Source organism: Bombus bifarius, unplaced genomic scaffold (assembly GCF_011952205.1).
Source record: "Bombus bifarius isolate JDL3187 unplaced genomic scaffold, Bbif_JDL3187 scf7180000009125, whole genome shotgun sequence".
NCBI lineage: Eukaryota > Metazoa > Arthropoda > Insecta > Hymenoptera > Apidae > Bombus > Bombus bifarius.
Window position 1 is genome coordinate 3,028,032 of NW_022884914.1, and position 21,578 is coordinate 3,049,609.

The 21,578-nt window shown below is 36.4% G+C and overlaps 1 protein-coding gene across 3 annotated transcripts in view; it reads right to left on the reverse strand.

The window, feature by feature from the left end:
* LOC117213698 overlaps positions 1-21,578 on the reverse strand; it is a 113,538-nt gene that overhangs the window by 22,592 nt on the left and 69,368 nt on the right. The window contains exon 1 of one of the 3 annotated variants that reach the window (XM_033459253.1): positions 19,483-19,747. The exons of the other annotated variants lie outside the window; for them this stretch is intronic. The gene's annotated coding sequence lies outside the window, so the exon portion shown is untranslated. Of the gene's footprint in view, positions 1-19,482; positions 19,748-21,578 lie in introns of those variants that run through there. 3 annotated transcript variants of the gene reach the window in all.

Below are 21,578 nucleotides of genomic sequence, written 5' to 3' on the forward strand. Positions count from 1 at the left end.
CTAAAAATATCTATCGCTAATTTATTCTGTCAGATTTACTCGCAGTAGACAATTTTTTAAACGTCTATAGGCATATATTAATATCGATCTTCTATCGATAATCTATAATATTTGTTTAACTATATAGTAGCTTTTGATATTTTTCACATTACTCTGCCAAATTTGAGGATAATTTTTGAAATATTTAATCCTCCGATTTCCAAACCACGATATTTCATTTTTATCGGAAACTTTCTATTGAAAATCATAGTTTCTTACTGGAAAGATTGAAAAACAAGCGAAACCGAAGACTCTACTGGCGCTGCTATGAATTGACACAGTGAGTAGAATTATCAATTTGCAATTTGAATGCGTACGGGAGTTAGAGAGTTAGACAGCAGTAAGACACGAAAAGAAATTCGATGGATTTTCACCTGAAAGTAGGGTGAAACGAGCAGTCGTTGTCGGTTTTTAGATCGCGAAACTGTCCGTGATTTCTTGAAACCGGCGCGATTGACAGGCATAGCTATAGCATGGCGGTATTACAGATCCAGCAAACGCTCACCGCTCTCAGGATCATTCGTTATATGAGTTAATGACTCTCGAGAAATCATCGATTGGTCCGTCCTGAAGCCGCGACGCCTTTCACACCGTGTAAACACGCCTTCTCACGTAATGTAATGGACGAGAGTTACATTTCGAACGGTAAACGGGGTGGCAAGCGATTTTCCACGGTTTCACGCGCGCGATCTATCAAATACTCGTTTAAATGTATTTTCGAGCATTTCTACCTCGTAGAACTTGAATTTGTCCATTTGTAATCGATACAGTATGATACGTCGCTATTCGAAAATCTTAAGACAAATCAATGTATTTTAAAAACGAGTCTTTCAGGAACCAAGTTGATTGTATGCATTTTTTTTAAGCTTCATAATTTATTACATCAAATACAGAAGCTTCGTTAAAACAAAATGAGAAGAAATTTTCAGCGGGAATGCAATTGTTTCATTATAGGCGTTTACCTCATAAGCGTTTCGATTAATTTTTTACATATTAATTTAAACGGCGAAGAAGTAACGGCGCGACTTTATTAATTGCGGAAGGAGGGAGGCTAAAATATTTCTGATGAGAAAAGGAAGATTTATGGTGTCCTATTACACAGTCTCGCGGAACCAGTTTGGCTTCGTGACAAAAAGTCCACGCGACTCCGACGACCGAAGCAAGAAGCGCACACACCTGAGTGTACAATATAAAATATTGTGTAGGTGGTTAAATTACGGAAACCTGTTGCACTGAATTATTAATTTTCCAATTTATTAGGCGAATGTATTAGCGAGTCAATGGCATCGGTGAAGTGATTTATAAATCAATTACTATAAATTATTTCATTAAAAAAAATCAGGTGAATAAATGTCTTTTTTAAAATACAATTGTCATTTCTATACTATAAAATTATGCAGTATAATGATATAATAATTATAGCCTGTCAAGTGTACTCAAATTTCCAATTCTGTCGGTATTTTAAGATCGCTTCTTTTTTTTTTTTTTTTAATTAATGAAATGATTGCAACAGTCAAACGAGACTATAAACAGGGAAAGGTCTTCACGATTTTTAAATATCATCGTGAACACGAAACGGCTCGGTTAAAATGCCGACTGCTTTGCATCGTAACTGCGTCGTGTTTTCTTTACGATCGTAAAGCTTATTCCATGCAAATCACTCTCGATCTGATTGCATCTACTTTTAAACAGCGATCCGAGAACAGTCTTATCGTGGATCGTCTCTATTGCCAAACACTTGTGAAATCGATCGAACGGCAATTAAAAGAACAGGAAACAGAGGAATGTCGGTCAAAAATTCTTACTAAATAGTAGAGAACGCTTGTCGGTAAAAGTAGTAAGTAATTAGAGTGAATTAACTGCTCGTTTTCTATTTCAAATGACATTCATGATATTTATCAAGTATTGCATAATAAATATTTATCATTAATGGACACTAAATATTGGGTTGTTTTGCAACATACATAAATTAATCCTGTTTTCGTACATGTATTGTACAAGAAGCATTTATGACACAACCAAATACTCGGTATATAATTTAAATGTTACACAAACATTTCTTTAAAACATACATTTTTCCCACTTTCTCAAATAATGTAATTTATTTCACCAGTAACCTCACTTCTCTAAATACAAACCATTCGTGAGCGTATCTTACAGGATCGATTTTGCTTGACAAACTCTATCAAACGTATTCAAAGATTCCAAAATATGCACTCATCTACATAATCGCAAGATCCATCAACAGATCTTACGAAACCATTATCACGGTCTCCGTCACCGAGAAACCAACTCACCAACAGATTCCACGAATCAGCCTGTTTATCATCATTCAGTCGAATCCTCTTTTCGCTAGTAGCTCAAGAACTCATGGGAAGTTCGATGAAATCGAGGGGGCGTTCACCGGTTTGATGAAAGTCCGGCTACCGCGTAATCGTAAGCGGATTAGGAATATCATTTCGGATTATCGCCGCCACGTTGGAAATTTGGATTATAATTTCGGATTATCGGTGTGCTCACTCGAGCATTGAAAAAAACCTGTGTTATGACGCACGTTGTAATAATATCGATACTCATGTTACGGCAGACCTTCGATTACTTAAACCTTTCGTAGAACGAGCGGTTTCATATCATAGGAATCCAATCGTTTCCCTATGATTTATCATCATTTTATATAATTGTTCGCATTTAGAAAAACGGATTCGATCAACGGGAATTCATTTAAATGGATATTACAATAAAACTTCATTTATCGAGGAACGATATCATACTTAGCGGTCATATGTGGAATTCATAGGATTTTATAGGATTTTATAGGATTTTATAACTGGAGTTTGTATAACACTAAGAGGTCAGACAATAGTATGGAATAAATTCGCTATTTAAGATTTCTCGTTCATATAATAGAAGTTCGCGTTTGGGTAAACCCACTCGATCATAAAAATTCATTTCACACATTCGATACAAATACGACTCTCGTTTTAACGAGCAAATTTTGAATTCCACATTTTTGTGACTTTTTAAAAGTAAGTGCGTGTATAGGTCTATCATGAGAATCTAAGGCGTATTAAGAATAGAAAAAGTACATAAGAATGAAATAAAAAAAAAAAAGATATATACTGACTCTGATCCGTGTCTTGCGTATCCAACGTGTTAACCAGTCACTAACCAAAATCTCTTTCAAATAAATTAAATATAAAACTAAATTCTACTACACTGCAGCCTGAGATATTCATCGAAATCCACGTCCATAGTTTCGCTACTCGTATGACCACAGCATATAATAACATCACCGGTCATTTATAGCTGCTCCTCTTACGAAATCGTTGATAACGTACAGGTATTCGGCGACAGACGGTGTCGGAATCTCTTATCTAGGTCTTTTCACCGGTGATGATCGAATTACCGTTTAGCTGGGAGAATTCGGCATACTTGCCCTCGTTTCCTCTTGCACTGACATTTCGAACGTCGCTTGCATCATCGCGACTTATCAGCGATGCACGTCGACGTGGATGGCTAATCGGATGTAGACTTGGCGGCACGTCACGAACACCTTGCTCCGAACGTCACGAACACCTTCCTGCGTTATCCCGACTCACGAAACCGCGAACACGTGTCCGCCGATTCGACACGCTGTGCGGTGAATTAATTCGTTTTTGCATGAGCCTACCTTGATTGGTAAATGCCGGTAACATCGTGTAAAGATACGCATCGAAATCCCAACGTAAAAGTATTACAAATGTTGTTATACAGTTTCCTCTTTGAGAAGGTTGTATAGTTTGGAAGAAGATACTAGATAATTTTTATAGTATGTTTTAATATAATCTTCTTAGAGAGGAATATTTGAAACACGCGAAATTTTAATTGATCAACTCTATGAATTAACAGTCTGGTTTCTCAAGAATTAAACTTTACCCACATATGCTAAAATTCAGATATTTTTAATAATTTGCTCGTTGAGTGGTCCATTCTTGATCGATCGTTCATCACAGGGGTAGAAATTCTCGAAACGAATAAGGAAGTAAAGATAAGTTAAAAAAAAGAAGAATGAAGCTATCATAGTCGATAGGGAATATAACAAACGAAGAAGTAAATCAAATTTTCTATTTTACCGTTATTGTACCAATTTATCGTCTGATTAACCGTTAAGTTAGCTCTTCTGGCTTTATACGAAGAAACGTAGAAATAGGGACAACGCTGAATACGAGAAGTAAAGCTACGCAGAGTTTCCTTTTATTATCTAGGAGAATATATCGAAGTGAGCATTTAGAAGATTCGTTAGGAGCAATGAATCGTCTATCCTTAGAAATATCGGCTCTAGGAACAAGCACGTGATTCATCGGGAAAGATAAACCGAGGAATTCCGCGTCGTAAAGCATTTCGTCATAAGTGCGGAGGCAGGAAGCGAGCTTTTGGTAGAAAGTGAAACTGATCACGAAACCGTATCACGATGTGCATGAAAAATATCCACCTACGATCGAAAATCGAGGAACTTTCTCCTGGAACAACCCTTTGTGTAGAATATATACGAACTCGATTTCGACGTACGATAACGATACAGTAATCTGGCTTTTACTTTTGCGACACGCGTCGTAGATGAATAATTTACAATCTTCCTATTGAATCTTAAAAAATCCCCTCTGTCCTACTCGAACGACTTTTCACATACGCGAATCAAAATAATTGTAATTTACGGTATCGCGAAGAAATCAAACGATCTTGCTTCGAAGTGTCCTCGTAAAACGGCGGAAAAATTGCAAAACGCTCAGGCAGATCGTGCTTTAATTGAAATGTTATTTATGAATAATGGACAAGTTGTGACGTTTGGTATCGCCTCGGTCCGCGTATTCGACTCGAATGCAAATGGCACGCTATTACTGTACATTATCGGGGAGGCATAGTGAAATATCGATTGGCGAATATTACGGATCGATCGACGGTGATCAGGTCGTGTTGTTCGATCACGGACCGGATAGAAAGGCTGCACTTTAATTGCCAGTCGAGAACGATTTAAACTTGTACAAGAAACTTTATAGTTCGACGAGTTTCGTCGGGATTACAAGTAAATTGCATCTCGTAATGATAATAATCTCTCCATTATTCTTTTTATTTTTTTTTTAGGTTTCCTGATAGTATTCAATGTTATGTAATTACTCATTTTAGTTGTGCAATAACGATCGTTATTATCGTCATTACATAGCTAAATGAAGGTATAGAGGGTCGCATGAACGTATGTGTGGTCACAGATCATTGATCGATGAAGATAATTCGGTTTGACATACAAATTGTCTTTCATCGGCGACATTGATAGCGTATGACAGATAAGAAGCTATTAAAATGTTACACACAATGGAACGCGATCCAATCGTGGCTCGCGATTCAAGTTTACGTATGGAGAAAAATTTATATTTTATATTGTCGTTCATGATTTATATGATCTAGAAGCAGTTAGTCGCACTAGATAGCTTTCCTATTAAAACACAGTCACTGGATCTAATTATAACTTAGTGCATAGTGTAGCAGATCGCTACATAATAACAAATATCGAAAAATGTAGTCAATCTTGTTTGCATAGAATTCTATATCATTAGTTAATCATTGGAGATCTAATCGCACGATGAAATTCAATTTAACATATCAGATACGATTGCATGCAATTACATACAGCTAGATCGCGTATCGAACGACATCAATCCACACTATTTTATCAGAAAGAATGAATCGAAAAGATTTTAATTGGAATAAGGTTCAAGAGATCCTATCATAGACTCCCAATTGTAATATCTTACGGATCTTCCGCACAACCAAGATTATATCGTACTGAATTGTACATTGACAAAGTACATAGCGGTAAATGTAAATCTAGACCTTGACGCTTGCATCTAGACCATCTGAATTCAAATTCCGATGCAAACCAAATTTTGAATTTAATTCCCGAGTGTCAGGAACCGAAATTAAAGAGCCAAGAAACAGAAATCTCAGCTATGAACGAACATCGAAATTGGATGGATTCCAGCAATAAATTCAAGTCTAAATTCTGATCTGAGAATCAGAACCTAAGTGTCGACGATGATTCCAATTTTAAAGCTAAATTTCTGACTTAAATTTCAACTACCAGTTCAGTCGAGAATCCAACTCGCGCATAACGCACAGATATTAACATTCGGTATAATAAACTCAGATCTGAAACTCAAGTTTCGATCACGAACTCGATCTCGAATACAAAATCTGAATCTGAAAAACAAATCGAATTGCAAATCTAAATTGAAGATTCAAAATTCCAAAGTAGGACATTAACCTTAACCCGTGGAATTCAAATCCAGATGATAGCATAATTGACATGTTAATCATCTATGATTGTAAGTTCAATTTATTGTTACGGCTATGAACGTCGTGTCAATGTTCAATCGAGTTTCTCAAATTCCGAGAATGATTAATCAAATTCGAGAAAGTCAAGCAACATTAGATTGCGTTTAATACGGTCTAACGAAGTCTACTAATTTTTTATCGTGTTGTATAATGTTTGATAAAGTCCGTAACGCTTCGAGCGAATATGATTTATGAAATCAATGGACTCCAATCGACTATTGTGACGTTCAATAGATCCTAGTGATGCTCGATAGGGTACAATGGATTGTAATTTGATTATTTTCAATAAAGTCTGATAGAGTCTAGTAACAATAGATTCTACAGTCGTCTGGTCAGATCTGATAAGTCTGGTTACAGAAAATTCAATTGCATAGGACAAAGTTCGATTATATTTTTCTAATTTCGATGATATCATATACAATTGTATGTTTATACTTCACAGAGGAAATATCTGATCACCTCTCACACCAATTCAAATATGAATCTTAGAAGATCGAATTTGGTCGTATTGAGATAAATGATAAATTCATCACACAAGTTGCTATATACATAGAACTCGGATAAATAATTAAGTTTCGGTTTTAGTTGTTCTAATTGTTTAAAAGAATAAGGAACGATCGATCGAGGTATATCTAAAGTAATTGGTAACTTTGAGAATGTCTCCGAGAATAAATTCTTCGTGCAATAGACATTATTATGAAATATCGATAAATGAAGATTCGCGATAGGATGTCGATATTTAGCAGAAAGGAAACTGATAGACGCCTTGCTTTGAATCATATACCAACAAGATCTTACTGATTTCCGATAATATCGATGAGTACGTATATTACTTGCAGTTATCCAGTGCGATAGCACTGGCGCCTCATAATCTCGTAACTATGTATGATTACTTCATCACTTTTTATTTATACCTTTTGAAAGTACCACGTTTTTTGGTCTTATTTTTTATTTAGACGATTTGGATCTTCACTTCGAATTATCTTGCTATACGTTGCACGTTACACGCCATCCAATAATAAATTATCATATAATCGAAGATCACAGGAGACAAACAGACATTTCTCATATTTTACATTTTATATTATCAATTTTCTTCTCTTTGTTTCGTCTTGAATTACGATTGTCATAACGTTCTACGATCGGGTTCATTATAAAACTTCGTAGATATTTTCATAATGAAAATATTTCAGGAAGTTACGCAAGATTTGTACCTTTGTATTTAAAAAGTCTTCTTTCCAATTCTGTAAGTATATTAACCATCAAATAACATTTAAATTTACATTACAATTAGAACATCAAGAAAAATGAATTCATACGTGTTTGCCTTGTGATTCTGAATTACAATACATGTGCATATTAGAAGTTATAATTATAGCCTAATTACATACTTCGTTATGTAATAAACAAGCTTGTTAATGAATGCCAGGAATTATTAATTAAAATATATGCGCTATTTTTACTGGCACTTCCACGAAACATAAATTCTACTGTAACAAAAGGAAACGGATGATTAATAATTCCTTATCGCGAAACATCAATGATAACGAAAACACATAAAAGCATGCCTCTTTCAATATATTAAACAATGATCAAATCGGATATTAACGATACTATTTTAGCACTTCGATAACGCGATAAATCCTTTGTACATAGGATTCATTTAATGCCAAGAACTAATGCACATTGGCGTTCGTTCTTTGTAGCAAGAGAGAAAAGAAAAAGCTGGTTTCGTGTAGATCAGTCTAGAATGCAAGATATAGTTTCAGATTATGATAAAGATCCGAATGAAACACGCGATTACCTTTTTTACAAGGGTGATCCACGCGAAGTAGGGTGAAAGTAGAATTATATGAATCAGAAGGATATTTCAAACAAGCTAAGTATTATAATTTGCCTCGTAAAGTTCGCCAAATTTGCTTACGAACGATTTTTAAGCGATTTACGTTCAAAAATGGACTATTTAACTGGTTATTAGTGGCGTGATCGAAAGCGAAATATATTTTATAGATTGGCAGCTTGATGGGCATCATTTTTCTCGAAATACGTAACTTTCACTCATCGAGGTGAAAGAAGTTGTTCGTTCGTCAAATATTAATATCCCCATTCGAAATTATAATAATATAATTCAGTAGCCTGTGTACAATTTTGTTGTTCATTTTATTAGTTCTCGTAAAATGCCTCCTTGCTGATTCAAGAAACCTAAAGTACGCGATATTTTCTCGTTCTTTCGTCGTTATAGCAAAGACCAATGGTATTTCATAATATGCAACAAGTTTGATTATTCTACACGCAGTTCAAGATTGAATTTCAAGATGTCGAAACTTAACCGACTCAAATAACCCTAGCTTGTTATATTCAATTTTCTTCCTTGGTAATCATTTAACAACCCAGGAAAAAACTACAGAGAACATTTGAAAAACTAAGAAAGGCAAAGAATACCAACAGTTCGTTTATGCGGTAGACCCTACAGATTGCAAATTCCTGAAATAATAGCGAAGAACGTCGCTTAACCCGAAGCTGAATGCGTGTTCGTTGTTATAAATATCCTTGTCAGAGTGGAAAACCATTGACAGAATGGCTGCAAGAATCCAACAGTTGCGTCGTGACGATTTTACGATCCCCTTGACGTCGCAATTACTCCTGGTTAGACGACGCGTCTTAATGACCGTGCAACCATTCATTTACGTCGTCGCTTACGGTGTTCGGTAACGAGGAAGCATAGTAAAACAAACAGCGTTCGGACGATTGGCGTGGATTTTACGCGCGGAAACGTTGTTGGCGAGGTTTCCTGTCCATCTCGCTATCTGTCTGCGTTCCAAACACCGTTGCGTATATAGCAACTAGGGTAACGTTACAAAATGTGATTCATAGTTTCTGCTTGTCACCAAGCAACCTACAATTTCATACTCGCGAGTCTTTCCACCGATAACGAGCTGCTAATTCATTCTTGTTTCCTCGTTTTCCTCTTTTCATAGCGTGCGTTTCAATGGCCGTAGATTTTATGGAATAATCACCGAGACGAATAAAGGCTACTCCTACCCAATGATCGTGTATCAAGGAAGAACTAGTCGAATGGATTTTTCTAATGAGTCGAGAAACGCATAGCAAATATAAGCTAAAAGTATTTATCAGTATCGATAAATAAGCACGGGACGAGTTGAGATTATTCGATAAACGATTTCTCTTTCTTCGTCCCCCGGCATTTCCTCGTCTTTATCCTTCGCCGCCTTTTTTCCATTGATTTCCTCGTTTTCTTTCTCTTTCAATATTCCAATCGATTTGGTACAATTTACATAAAGTAACGATTAATGCACAAGCTCGAGATCGGTAAGACGAGCCGAACCTGATTCGATCTACGTATTATAAACTCTCCTACGCGCTGCCCTCGAGGGGACATCGATGCCTGGAACGAGGTTACATCGAGAAGTAACATTACTCCCCTTCTTGTAAATTATACCGTAACACCTGGATACCTTGGATGCTCGAAGAAGTTGTCCCATTACCAGCCATTGCCGACTTCTTCCACTGCTCCTGTACAGTCGAAGAAACGGTAATATGCACAAGGTGCTTGGCGGACCACGCGCTTCTTTGCTACGAGTCGGGAAGCGAATATATAATCGACAGTCCGTAGAAAACGATTCGTAAGTTTCTTCGTTTCTTTCTAATTTCTTATATCGGAGATTCTGCAATTCTGCAATTAACTTGACAACTCCTTTGTTATCGCGATAACTGGAAGAAAACTTCCAGTTCGTTGCTGTACTGTAATTCGAATTGCTACATCGCTCCATGCTTCAAACCCTTTCCCTTCAAGAGGCTGACACGCAAACTCAAGCGAACCTAAATTTCTCCTGAATTCTACAGAAACAAAATCTATCAAACTCTCTGATTTCTATTTCTCAATAACTTCAGGAATCTAATTGTAGATGTGATGTAAAACAATTAAAGTCTAACTAAACAGTGGAATTAAATCAAGTATTACATATTGCAACATACATACAAATATTTGTCACGGTTTATGATGCGATGCCATTCATCTGTATCTTTTGCTGGGCTCTGGAGAAATGACAAAATCCCGGATCTCGTGTAACAAATATAAATTTACGACCTAATTGTAAAATCTTTCATAAGAAAGAAGTTCACGTAGTTGCGGTATATTTTGCCAACGTCAACGAACAAATTTACCTTTTCCGAAAGAAGATGAAACCATCATAAACCGCGAAGTAGAGCGTGAATTGGATTCAGGCCGCTAATCGCGTCCCGCGATTTTTCATCGTGCGGCTTTCGCGATTCTGGAAGCAAGGGTCAAGTGCTCGACGCACTTAATCAACTGCATAAGAACCAGTGGTAACCGTTTGACAACTACCGGGTGTAAAACGCCCACGAGTAGCTGTAGAGCAAGAGCAACGTGTCCGAGGCTAATCGTCAAATCCGTTAGACGTCGTATCACTCATGACTCGCGCACAACGACGTGATTCTCGCCCATACTTTAATAATGACTTCCTTAACCCTGGTCGTCGCGTGATTTATACGCGATTGCTCAGACACGCCTCGCAAGACCAGCTTCTCCAAAGTGATCCCTCGACAATCGCGCATTTTTCCAGCCGTCGAAGCGAGGCTGTACGGCAATTTGCGGACGTTGGCTATTAGGGCTTGTAACGTGAGCGATTTGACGTCTTAGCATGCGAGGAAACCCCACAGAGAAAGCACGCAACAGGGGGGTAGACGAGCTTAATTGAAAAACTTCGTTCGCCAGTGGCACCCTGGAAATTTATCCGTGAAGAAAGTTGCGATCAGAGTTTTGACTAATTAAGCTGTCCAAGCCATTTCTAGTATTTTTTCCTCTTAGGTTTATTAATAGTTACCGGTGCGAAGGAGTAATAGATAATGTATGTAATGGAAAATAACGGGGCAGAAAAATAATAGATATAATTAAATGACGAGGATCTGTGGAAAAGTGGTATATAATACAGTGAGTATATGTAGCTTCTTGCAAAAACCAATATTATTTGTAATGAGATTACATTGTTATAGCTTTCTCATTTTTTCATTTTTACTACTTTAAAAATTACACGTACTCTTTTTTTAAGTGATTAGTCCATGTTATTATTATTACCATTATTATTACCATGGCCACTACTAGAAACGGTTAATGAATTTCTACCTTTCTATGATTGCCTGTAGCGATGTATTTTAATGTTCGAAGCATACGGATTTTTCTATGAAATTACTCAAATTAAAGATTTCGTTACACGCACCACTTTCTCTCCGAGCTCTATAAATAATTTATCAATCATAGATATGGATAAGTTCCTTGGCTAAAACTGACGGAAGTAGAGAACGAGTGAAATCCTATTAACGTTAGAAAGTATCGAAGCTACGGCTACGATTAATTAATTAATTTACAAGGAACACGCTTTAACTCTTTAATTCCAGAGATTGATATGCGTATATCAAATAAGTCGATATAGCATTCGTCGAGTCTAATAAGAGTCAATTTAACATCAACCAAGTGCTTGCCAATTTAGTACCCGTTTCACGATCCCTTGATCCGCTTTGCAACGTACTACGTACGAAAGCAATTTTCCAGCTTGTTTTACTACCCGTCGAAATCGTTTCTTCCACATAGGATTTCACTGCCTTCACGCTCGGACATTGTAAACCGACCGCATAAAAGATGTTCATTCTACTTCTACTAATCCTTTCTACGAAACAACTCTGATCCATACAGAATAAACGACAAAGGAAAGAAGAGGAACTCTCGCGACGTGTTACTTAAATCGTTAAAATAAATATACCTCACGCTTCGGCGTGCAGCATTATACCGAGGATTAAGATCATAAAATGCAATCAAGGTTCGTAGGGAGAAGCGTAATTTACAATTTTACGCGAGTATGACGTACGAATAGACGGCGCAGTTATACCAATACAGTTATATCGACTGCGTGTATCGTTAAATAAAGAAGAAAGGAAAGAAAAGATGGTTCTCGATGGAGCGACGAGGGTGAGAACTCATTCATGACGTTGTTTGTGAATGGTACGCGAGATCGACGCATCGGTGAGCGAAGGCACACAGGAGAGAGAGAGAAAGAAGACTGGTTCCAAAACCAGTCGCCAATTAAAGCGACACAGGCTAAGAAACACGATGGACCAACTTTATTACGCATTAACCCATTCTAATAATTTTTTTCGCCACGAAAACCTGAAATTCGTGTTCGTTGCATCGTTTCGTCCTGGTGATTGCACGGTGACCTCGATATTTTCGAACATGGCTATTTCGTAGTGTTTTCTATGTGTGGACGAACAGGTACACGTTTTGATGGGACGATAATTTAATCGCGAATCCAGTCGGAGAGAGAACGAAGAAGGATAAAGTGAGATCTTTTTTGAATAGATTTATACGATAAGCGATTAACTCTTTAGTTATAACTTTTTTCATTTTGCTACGGTTCCTGGATAGTTTTCGATTGAAATATCTTTTTATCTTGGAATTTATTTCTCGCTTTGGGAACTTACGCACGTGTTACATCCAGTTCTCCCTACGAATCCTTGTTCTTTATCTATGTGTTTTTTAATTTTCTCCAAAATTTGTTATTATCGAACAAAAGATTTCTATCATTCGACGACGAATCTAACATATCAGAACTAACACCCTGTAACAAGGTTCTTGAAATCTTTTTCGTTTAACAGATAAATATATTTTATGTAATTTTTTAAGATCTCTCGATCTTGAAAAAGATAGGAAGAATACCTATTTTTTCTTTCTTACAATTACGATACAATTACAAAGTCTCTTGAAATAATAAAAATCTGATTAAATTGATTAGAATCCAAAGATCGTAGCAAGCTCGAATCACAATTACTATTAATACAAAGCAGTTACAAATATAAACTCAAATACCTGGTACAATTAATTGACGAGTAATAGCACAACGCATATTGATACTCCGTCCTAAACGAGTGCTCGTTTACCAAACTCCTACCTGTGCTTTTTCCGATTCCATAAGTCAATTAAAATGAAAAGAGGATAAACGATGCATCGTTAGAAATGATACTACCTGAATTCATCATCCATGCGATTATCATAGTCGAACACGCGTGTAAGAGAACTTTTCCGGCAGATACACGAGTTTTCAATATTCATTCGTTCGTGAAGATTGATTAAGTAAGTGGAAGTACTGGTTGAGACGTTCGACGCGATCAGCCAGGACAATTTCAACATTTTATGCACGCGCCAGCTGGGAAATGATTAATTGGTCGATACGAAATACAAGCGAACGCTACGAGCATGAGCAATTGCTCGGAAGATATTTAGCGGAATCAATAAAGCTATCGAGGATCATGAATAGCGAAATACAAAAGAAGTACCATAAGTTATGCAGATATACTAATATTGAATTGGAAATAAATATAATTTAATAGCTTTTATACTTTTCTTTCTTGGTTCTCTTTTTCTTTCGTAGTTACACCGCTATGACATTTTCCTATATTCGTTTCACAACGTTTTATTCTATTGGTTCGAGAAAGATAAATAATTAGATACACGAAAAGCAACATGGATTATTCAGATATTTCAGTGTTAATTTAGAAATATAGTACGCTACTAGAACAATTGATGGATCGTTCACCGTATTTTGATTTGAATGGGAGTAGTATGAACTGTTGAAATAACAAATTTTAATTTCAAATGTTACCCTACTGACATTAGCCACAATAAACGTTCTAGTGTCAGCCAGCTCATTATCTTCGATCACACCGTAAACTCGATATCGGATAATCAACTCTTCTAACTAGTAAAACTATATATATTTTTAACTGATAAATCTATACGTATTTAAAATTCACATCTCTCACAGAATAAATACCAACACTGCAATTTTGCAGAAACATTGAAACAGAACTTTAATGATATCAAACTTGCATTTATGAAATTTAACATAAACTCTTCAATACCCACGACAAGCCAAAATACAAAAACCGAACAAGGCAGATAAAAGCAGGAAAATCTCTCGCGCTTTTTTCCCGCGGTTGCGGTGAAAAATATTTCTCAAGAATACAAAGGAAATAAAAATAGGCAGCACGGTTTTCGTTAAACAAAACCAGCCACTTGCAGAACGCAAGTTCGCGACTAAAATACTAGACCATAAAACACTGTATAAGAATTAACATAAACTTTCCAAGGTTTAGAAAAACCATAGAATAAAGATACAGAGAGGAATTAAAAAATAAGAGAAAAATTTATGTAAAGTAAAATCGTATGATACTTCACGTAGCTATCGGACGTGAAATGCATATATCGTCCAAAAACTTTCTCCCATCTTTTACCAATTACGTTAAAAAGAAATTTTTTTTAAATAAAAAGAAACAAAACATAACAGGCCAGCACCCTTTGCGTGAAACGAAAGCAAGCACACGCGTTCGCGACCACCGTGACCACATGAATCATTCGGCTGCAATTCGCTTTCCTGTCGCAGGCCCGAGAGTGCAAAATCAACGAGAGAACTGACGGGGCAACGTGTACTTGCGGGTGGGTAGCCGGCGAGAAAAGAAACACATCTCAATGCGTGTTTTCGCCCACGTCATCCCCGCCGTTTATATTTCTCTAGCAAGATTCGTGGTGCGCTTTGGCGAAGCGGTAATCGCGCGCGCGCACACATTAATGTCTTACTCCTACGAACACGGCACGGTGAATAAGCGAATGAATTGCCTTCATTACCACGATATATGCGGCGCCGCGAATCGTAGAAATCGAGGTAGCCACATCCGCGAGACCGTGGATTTGTTTAATAATAATGAACCGTAAGGACAATACGACACCATTGTAATTAATCACCGCTCGTTGGTATCTTGTTTCATATTCTGAGAAAGAGACTCATGACTTTAGAAATCATACTTAACCTTGGCAAATTCTTTCAATTTTTATGGGAACTTCTCGTTCTTGGTTTAACAAATGGTACGTGTTTTAACGTTTTCAGAAAAACTTCGACGCTGCTTTTGGCGTTTACAGGAATGAAATATCTGGTATCTTTTAAACGATATTTGCCACAATGTAAAAGATAAGAATTTTGTTTTTGGTTTTTGAACAAATTCGGTGGATAGCGATATTGAAATTTGTACAAGCAACGTTTTATCGATCTAAAGAATTTTGATCACAGATAAATGTACACGTAGTTGGGACAAATAAGTAGTTGTAACGTAATAAACGATCGCATATTCGACTTAAATTTCAAACACGAAAAGGCATTATTTAAAAGAAAAGTGCGCTCGAGAATATCTGGGTTACGTAAATAAATCTTTGTTACCACACATTTTACACGATCACAATCAATTACCGATATCATGAAATGCATTCCTTGCACAAGTGCAACTCAAACGAAACCCGAATATCGTATACAACCGATTCAATAGGAAACTGACGTTCTGTCGGCGAGGAGCCAACCTGTCGGAGTTGGCTCGCGCAGAAATCGCTCAGCAAGAAAATGAAGATTGACGTTCACGTTGTCTGAAAAAAAAAGAAAAAAAACAAACGGAGACATCGACTTCGTGAAAGTTGGTGCACGTTGCAAACAATGCTTTAACCGCTGAACGTCGTCGTTTCTCAAGGGAAGAGAACAGAACGATGTAAATCTTCGAACCGCGAAATGCGTTAAAACAAGCCACCCCCGCGACATTTACAGGTAAAACGGAACTACAGCGTTGAGAAACCGCAACCAGGACATTTACAGTCGTTTAAATATTTTTTTCGACATTTCGAAGACAATGTTTCGACCACGTTGAACGTGCTATTGTTTAGCCAACATGAGGCGATAAATTGGTATGTAAATTTTAGAAACTCGATCGTTGATCTCGATAAGGCTTCCGTGTAGCATTGGTTTAGATCAGTTTTGTAAAATGGCAACGTCAAACATTTTGTCTGTGGAAGTAGTATTCAAGTACTTTTAATTTTAAATCTTGCTTTAACAAGAAATGACGTATGAAATATATTTTTTTAAATCATGTGTAAGGAGTTCAATAAAAAATTGAATTAGCATAAAGACGACGACCATTAAGTAATTCCACAACTTTGATTTTAAACGAGGATATTTGTAAAACGAACGGCGATGATTGACAGTTGGTAAAGAAATATAAATTTATTAAAAGCATCATAACGATAAATATGAAAATTAGTGTAGTTTTATACGATGTTTCCAGTTGCTTCGTATGAATATATAATGAATACACACTTCTATAAAAATATTGAAAACATCCATATCTTAACAATGTTTCGTGTTGTCTCATTGAAATCGAATTTAAATTCATGAAGCGAAACCGCGTAAAATTTAAAATTAAAATGAATAAAACGATTACAAAACGGTGACAATGTGCAAAAAAGATTACGTATTATGTGATTTTAAATTTCGGACATCATATGCAATTGTATACAAAAAGCTGATTATTCGCCATTCTGATACAAACGAGTTTGACGCAAGAAACTGGCACTTAATCTGTTGACCGAAGAGGAATTTAATGCTTCCATTGAGTTCCTAATCTCTTTGACATAATAATCTTTGTATTTATAAATCTTCTATGTTGTAATATTTTCTTTCATTTTCATTAAAGCTAAACATCATATTTGCGTATACAAAAATTACTTTTATTCCTTAAATTCTTCCTTTCAATTATTTGTAACTCTTAATTTCGTGATTATAGAAATTTCTAGTTAAAGTAATAACCCAGTTAACAGGTTAAAACATCCACATGAACCTCGTTTTCTGACAACAGCCAACATCAATTTCCATCAACAGGTTTCTCTCGCGTCACAGCTGATCCATAATCACGATCCCACACAAGGTTAGCGTAACTTTCAAAATTATTAAGCAAACATTCGATGTTCGCCGGTTATCATTACACGTGATTGCCTGGGGAAAAAAGAAAAGCCTGGCTCGCTGAATTACATCGAATTTGCATACAGTTTTAATCGTCCTTTACGACCAATTATCGTCTAACATGCTATCGATGCATTTAAAATGATGCAGAAAGGGGGAGAGAACGCGTTCGCAAAACGCAACTTTCCAACCGATTGTCATTAGTTCACGGTGGTCCCGCGGGATAAAAAGGTGCACGGGGGAACTTACTTCGTGTTCCATGAGCGGCGTGCTTTCTTCGCTGGGTTGGTATATTAGCATAAACGCAGCCGTTAAATCCGGATTCAAGGTTAACGGCACGTGAAACTCGGCCACCAGCAATGCGGCAGGTAGAGCCACGCCGAAAACGAGACGAGAGAATCCAACGAAAGAAAGAAGAAAGCCAGGCATCTCTGATTAAACACCGCTTTCCTCGCTACATCATTTGGTAATCCCTAAATCTTGTTTTCTGAAATTTTCGACCAACTTATCTCCTATGGAGATGAGATAGGAGAGATTTTTGCTGTAGATTGCCAAGAATACGTTCGGGTTTCAACTATTAAAAATTGAAACGCAGACATAAGCAATATTTGATATTGTTTGTGGATTTTATAATTTATCGTTCGTATGATTTTTATGTGAGCGTGCGTTTGTTCATACATAATTAAATAGTTTGTATATATAATCGCACGTAGCATCAATTATGATACAAAACAGTCGAGTTTTTTGCTATATATATTAAAACGAATCTCGTTTCGAAGGAATAAACTGATTCGGAAAATTGGACATATCTGACAAAGTTTAGAAGAGATCGAGGTACAACGTAGTTTACTAAACTGATTCGTTGTATATTTCCAAATAATATACGTTGAATAAGTTTGCATTTGAGTAATATATCACTCATCGAATTGACATAATCGTGAACAAACTTGGAATAGTTGAAAAAAATTTAATATATCTCAATAATGTACGAGTGATTTATAAACTATTTTTCACATAGTAGATAATATTTTTGGAGAAAGCGATAATCTTCCAAGAAATTCACAGAACTGGATTTTCAAATTTTCATAAGAATACGGTTCAAGCATCTTTGAATATTGAAACGCTGTCAACATACGTGCATTTAAATAACCGTGGCTACACAAAATGAAGACATTTCGGTATTCATACATCAGAATTTCTAAACACATGAACAAGCAAGCACAGTTTATGATATATCCAATATTCGAATGGCTATAAATCATTACGCTCAACCTTCTCGGTTTACGCATAAAAAGCGAAATGAGTCAAACAACCGTTCCCCGGCTCAAAACACATGTTACGAATCAAAATATATACTTTCGTATCGTGACGATTCTATTCGCGCTTGCGTATATCTGATACTACTATTATTCACGATTTATATTAGACAACGGTCATGCAATCGACAGAGTTTGTTCTTTATTATACATATTCATGACTAGATTGCGAATATTTACGCAATTTCATATTTATACATTATGAACATAATAAAAGAAACGGGGCCTAAATGGAGATTTATTTCACTTACTTAATACATGGAATATTTCAATCTTTCTGCATCTTATACGTACTCTGCGAATTTCTACATAAATTGAAATTTTCCATAAATGCATGGACAATATGGATATATTTATAGTCTATTCATGACTAAACTATAGACGTGTATGAAATTTTATATGTTTACATGGTTCAAGAAATGGGAAATATTAGTTGGAATTATTAAACATAGAATATTAAATGTACGACTTTCTGAATATTTTCTATATCTATAATTTGTAGTAACAGAAATTTCTTTCATCTATTAAACTCATCGTTAAACTCACCTACCATTTTTGCATATTACACGTATTCTATAAATTTCTTACATTTAAATTTTTCTTAATCGCGTAAAATTCCGCAGTGTAATAACAATACCACAAACTATTACGAAACCCCAAAACATTCCTCTTTCTGTCTCCAAACGTATAAGAATCCAGTTGCCAGATATCACTATGTAGAAACGTCTAGGTAACATAGTTCAGGAGAATGCACTTTCTAATCGAAAATCAAAAGCGCGCGACATAAACAAAACCATTCTGAGAACCGTGTTTCAAAGTATCCGTCCCCTGCACAGTGACAAACGAACGACAAACGTGCTATGTTTTCTTTTTTGGGCAATATATGTACTCACTGAAAATTCTCGTCTCCAGCGATGGGTCAACCGTGAAAAGTTCGTTCGCTTCGTAGAGATCGTCCTCGCGACAAACGTTCAAACATACGAGGTCTGTTACTAGTACCAGGGAACCGCGTTGCGGCTTCATTTGCATCACTATAGCACGGTATCGATGTCAACGTCTCGGTAAACTTCAAAGTTAAACAGGGAATGTTTCCGTCGTTTCGGTCGCGACACAAGTATTTTCTAGTTTCCCTTTTTTTTCCACTTTTTCCACCGTGTAGTTCTCACGATCCCATTTTCTTTCCTTTTTTTTTCTTTTTTTCATTCTTCCATTTCAAGCGTTCGATCGTTCCTGGAATCCGTTTAAACTGCTTCAGGTCCGATTTAAATGACAATCACTATGAAATATGCATAAACGTTTATTGTACGGAAGCAGAACACGTGTGGGGATAATTATACGTTGCTTCAGATAGTTAGCGTCATTGTTTCGTCGGTTCTACAGAATTTACGATTAGTTTGTTGCGCTTAGCTATACCTACGCCTTAAGCGTACGTAGCGTAAAATTGTTGTTGCTCTGATGAAAGCACCACGTTAGATTATACCGGTCGAACTTCATTTATTGGAACAAAATTTTGGGCAATGCTCCCGAAGGAAGCACATCTTTAATTTTTGTTCGACGCATTTCCCTTTTTCCCAACAAAATATTCATCATATTATATAATTTTTACGAGCCTATTTTCATCCGATAATTTTTATGAATTCAAACATCTCAAATTTACGTAACTTAACTCGCGAACTCCAGTTAATAAGAATTCCATTCATGGAATTCTATTATAATATTTAATTTCTCTCTCATACACGCGCATCCAACATTTTTCAACAAACTCAGAAGTCTTAAGCTCGAGTAACTTGATTAATCTGACTAATTGTAAGGCTTCAAACCATATTTTACGGTTTCTTCAATTTTTGCTTCTCCTTTCTACAGCGCATTAATAATTCTCGAATAAATTGTCGATCGGATCGAGCAGCCGAGAGTCGACTTAACGGAATGGAACGTGACTTCATGGGCCTTGAATTATATCTCCCGTTGCAATTTCACGTTCCCGAAGAAATATTCGGTCTAAACACACGTTGGAGAACGCGCGTTTCGCTCATCGCCCTCGGCACGCGCCAAACAAGATGGATCGTACGTGAACGTAGAAAACGGATGAGAAGAAGGATGAGGAAGAGGAATATAATACAGCCGATATGATGTATACGAGGGTAGTTAGCCATGGACGGCGATTTACGTGTTTATCTGGTGAGAATGACGCGTAAGACAGACCGACAAACCGATGAATTACGATATAAATTACCGCCATTTGTCGAAACTATCCGGCTCCATTTGCGGTTCACGGTAACATTATATTTGCTTTCATTACTCGGTCGCTTTGTGTACGACGCTTAATATTTTATCTTAATGAGCAGAGAAAGGTAATTACTTATGAGAAGAGTGATTATGCGAGCTGGTTGAGTTGTTATTTTTAACCCTAGAAGTACTAGGCGTACCGTCATGTGTGTACACTATATAAACGTGTTGGTGATTACAATTAATAAAGTACAATGGGAAGAAATGTACAATTACGTTTTTATTTCAATAACAGTTCAACATGATGTTTTTACGGTAATTACGGAAATAAAAGCACTAAAACTCTTTGATGAGTTAATACAACAAAGTGAGAACATACAGGGTGTTTTGCTCGAAGCAAGTCATCTCATTATCTTTTTTAAATTATGACGATGCAGAAAACTTTTCGTTCCAAGGTAAACACGTTTTTATGCATAAGTAAATTGTCTTCTGTTGTTCACAATTCTCTCGTGTTTCGCTGCAATCTTGGAAGTCACGTTCGCTGTTAAATACTTCAAAATCACGTTATTACACGTACTCGATCATGTCCAAACATATAAATCGGTATAAACGCGTCTGACAACATTACCAGAAATCCTACCGTAAATCTCCTGTGATCCTCAAATTTTTATATCTCGTACTTGCTCTAATTTGAGCAATCAACAAGGATTTGTAATGGCTTAAGACTTGAGAAGATATTTCATATAAAATTGAAACGAGAAAC